Here is a 3982-nt window from a genome sequence, read left to right as displayed (position 1 = left end):
TTTTTTTTTTTTTTTTTTTTTTTTACTAAACTGGGCTGCCCCACCCACCTCTGCCTTTGGCCTTTTAAAATAGAAAGGTTTCCTAAGGAGAAGGCTTTCTTTCTAGCCAAGAGGAAAAACACTGGAGAGGCACACATACTTCATTTTAAGGAAGAAACCCATGCCCTGGGGCATCTGAAAAACTTTCTCAAGCTGGCTGAATTCTCTCAGGGTATTGTTTCCCTAAAGCATATTCATTGAATCAGTCTCTACATTAATAGACTGGAGGGAAAGTTTCCAGCTGATCTTTTTTGCTGATACTTTTGATTAGTCTGAAGTAGAAAACTTGGAAGTCTTCTTCCCAGGGGGGAGGTCACCTAAAAGGAGAGAACTGTAAAGACCAGCAAACCCTTTCACAAATAATAGTGTGCAAAGGCAGGGACAGACAATCTTTCAAAGCTAAGTGCTTCCCGCATTACAGTTTGGGGGCCAGTAGACAATATCAATAATCTGACAAAGCCTACAGTGTCCTTGACGATATTAATGGGAAACTCCACTTGAAATATTCCTCGTCAACATTTCCCTGAGAATATTTTTCTTTCTCGTGTTGACGGCACCAATTGTCTTTGGGTCTTTGGCTCTGCTGAGGTCATTTGAAGAAACGAATCTAGAAACACATTTCTGGCCGAGAACAGGAGAGAAAGGCTAGGACAGAAAGTACTAGAATAGTTATCCAAGAAAGGGAATAATTCTGAATGATAGGGGGGCTGCAGACAGCTGAAAGCATTAAAGAAAGTTTACCAAGATATCCTTCTCTATTTCCATTGAAACACCATTATCAATGGTATTGTTTTGGAAGGCTCTTTCAGCTGTATTATCTTACTTTGATAAAGACAACTTAGAATTCTATAAAACTGAGTATATTAGTTTATTATCCCATTCCACAGATGAGAAAACTAGCTCAGCTGGAACACCGTACTAGTGTGGCTGGATTAAGCGTGCTGACCGAGGTTCTGCATTTTCTTTTCTTTTAGACTGGACACACAACTTACAGTCCCTTTTAAAGTTATTGACCAAAAGCTGGCTGCAGAAGCACTCTCATTTAGACAGGTCTATGCTTGTCAGGAAGACAGGTCTGTCTAGGCAGACCTATTTTGTGCTCCATTTCATTTTAGGCCATTGGAGACTAAATAAAGAAGAAATAAAGTGTTTTCCAGCCAAATAACTTTCTCTTAAATACACGTGTCTCATGTGGACAGACTTCCCCAGTTGGATGTTAGAAGGGGTCACAAAGTAGTTAAGGGAGTTAATATTTGGTTGAAGCAGAATCAACTGTGTTCCTTAGGAAATGAAGTGACAAAATCAGTATGTTAAAAACGGAAGTTGAGTGGTAGGTGAGAACCTCTTTGGAGCCTAGCCATAGTGGTGCAGCAGGAGTGTGCTACTCTGCAAAACTGGAAGCCATGTAGAAGGTGGAGGTTGGTTCCAGGTTGAGCTACGCATGCTGGACATGTGAGTGTGTGCAGTCATCCTGGCTGACTGGGAATGCTGCAGGGAGGTCCTTGGCGTGAGATTCTGTTGAAGGTGCTTGTCTTTCTCTCAGCAAATAAACTAAAAAAACAAACAAAAAAACCCCCAAAAAATCTCATCTGTTCTTTAAGTTACGGGGGAAAGGCTAACCCTGATGATAACTCATTTAAAAACATTATTTTCATTGGATATGGAACTGTTGAAAAGACTAATAAGAATACGTAGTAAGAGGGAAACAAAAATTAGATAAGTGATTTTTTCTGAATTGAGTAGAGCTCTGGTTAAAAATGAAAGACCCTGGGGCCAGCAGATGGAGTAGCGGTTAGGTTGTTGGACTCCCACATGGCCTTCTGCAGTTAGAGTCCTGGACCCAGTGTCTTGAAAATTATGCTGGGTGCATGTATGTCTGTACACAAGATTCCTCCAGGAGGGTGGAAGAGAAGGGATTACAGTGTGGTTCCCCTGGGGAGTGATTTCTCCTTTTCCCTCTTTCTGTCTCTGTCTCTGGTGAGCTTAGGTTTTGCCCTAAGGCAAAAATGGCAAAAGACCTTGGGCCAGCATAGTGGTTAAGGCATTGGTCTCTTATATGGCTGACCACAGTTTGAGTCCTGGACCTGGTGGCTTAAAAATCATGCCAGGCGTGCATGTGTGTGTGTGTGTGCGCACGCGTGCATGGGCGTGCTAGGATTGCAGTGTAGCCATCCTCCCTGGGAGATGATTTTTTGCTTTCTGTCTCTCTGTCTCTCTGGTGAGCACTCATACCCTGCAGCAAAAAATCTCTTAAAAAAAAGCCCCTTTAATCTCTTCTTTTCTTACCAATACAGTTCATACCTTTTATGATACTTACATTTTATAGTGATTATTTTTCTGTTTGTCCCAGAAGACTAACTCTTACAGTTGAAGATCACCCTCTATTATTTGTGAGATAAGGAAGTGGTTTAATATTTATATGTACTTATATGCATTGCTGCATGCCGTGTGTGACATATAAACGCTGTATAAGTGTTAGAATTTTGATTTTTTCACTTTTGAAATAGATTATTGCAAAATCAATCATAAGGTGGAGGGAAAGATGAGAAAGCAGAATTGCTTTGAGTTGATTTTAAAAAGAGGATTTGAATGATTGTTTTAAAAAGGAAACAGCTTTGAGCAGTACATGACTAGCAGTCATGGCTCAGCTTTGAGCATCCTGTAGAAACCACAGGCGCTTGGTCAAGACTCTAAGCAGTCTTTTAAAAAAATAATTAAAAGACACAGGGAGACACAAAGAGACAGAGACAGAGAGAAATGGAGAGAAGGAGACAGAGGTAGCCCTACCTATTAGAAATGAATCTGGAGGGAGAAGTCTCAGCGGAAAATCTTCATTTTTAGTCAAGGAAAGCAGTATTTCACAGTTCGCGTTCTGTCACTGCCAGGAGATGGTCCCGGTCCCTTTCAAAGCATAATTCACTGGGAGCTTTCCAAGTTTCCATCCCCTTCCAGAAGTGGTACCCTCCGTACCCACTGCGGTTTGCAGTGACCTCTGGCTTGTGCAAAGCCGTGATTACCGGGGACCACCTCCAACGCGGCGCTCCCTGGCTGTCCTGCGTTTCTGCCTTACATCTAGCCGGATCGCCCCCGCCACAGTGGCTTTCGGGCGGTCCTCCTGTGTCATTTCAGGAGAGAGCTCGCTCAGCTTTTATTCTCAAGCAGCTACTGCTGATGTGCGGTGGCCTAGGCGGTGGAGGAGAGGCAGAGAATTCTGCTCGCCCCGGAAATCCTGGGACGCCAGGGTGGGAGGTGGGTGGGTGGGCTAGAGTGGCCGGAGAGCCCCCACCCCCCCCATCCAGGGCGAGGTGGAACAGGATCTGGGCGAATCCCTGAGGCTGCCATTCTCCTAGGCCTCGTCCCGCGCAGCGCCCGCCCACACTTCCAGGTGTGTATCCCCGCCCTTAATTACACTAACTACAACCGATACTTTGCACTCGCAGAGTTACACTGGGAAGCGGAAGAGGAGTTTACAGTCATGGATGTGGAGAACCCGGGAGCAAGAGTCACACTAGTTTTGGTCTGCAGACTCAGTCAGCTGAAAAATGGGAATGGAAACGTTTACACCTTTCTAGTTGCAGAGAGGACTCATCGTCCTCGTAACCGGCAGTTTAGGGCTACACTGGGAGACACGGCGCTTTCTGGAAAGTTTAGGCACTGAACTGCGAGGGAGGGGCCCGACGTCAGGGCTTTTGCGGGCCCCAAGATGTTTTGCAGAGTGTGTGAAGTGGCAAGAAAACAGCGACACTCGAAAATGCACCGTGCGGGGGAGCCCCCCGGAGTCCCCAAGCTGTGGGGCGCTCGGGTGAGCGCAGGAGTGGGGGTGGGGATCCCGAGCGGGAGGCCAGGGTCTCTAACAGCGGGTGTGTCAGGTCGGGGGCGGGCGCGGGGAGGGTTGGTAAGATAATGAATGGGAGTTTGGCTCCCCCTCCCCCGGCCCCCGCCC

The 3982-nt window shown here is 46.0% G+C and overlaps 1 protein-coding gene across 2 annotated transcripts in view; it reads left to right on the top strand.

The window, feature by feature from the left end:
• Window positions 1-3370: 3370 nt before the first annotated feature.
• The window catches only part of LPAR1 (lysophosphatidic acid receptor 1), a 161422-nt gene continuing 160810 nt past the window's right edge, over window positions 3371-3982 (top strand). Inside the window, exon 1 of one of the 2 annotated variants that reach the window (XM_006142729.3) lies at window positions 3371-3424. The gene's annotated coding sequence lies outside the window, so the exon portion shown is untranslated. Of the gene's footprint in view, window positions 3425-3768; window positions 3842-3982 lie in introns of those variants that run through there. The other variant, XM_006142725.3, reaches the window with a different exon arrangement.

This window comes from Tupaia chinensis, unplaced genomic scaffold (genome assembly GCF_000334495.1).
Source record: "Tupaia chinensis unplaced genomic scaffold, TupChi_1.0 Scaffold000081_1, whole genome shotgun sequence".
Classification (NCBI taxonomy): domain Eukaryota; kingdom Metazoa; phylum Chordata; class Mammalia; order Scandentia; family Tupaiidae; genus Tupaia; species Tupaia belangeri.
Note: the sequence above shows the minus strand (reverse complement) of the source record. Positions and strands in the feature narration are given on the sequence as shown.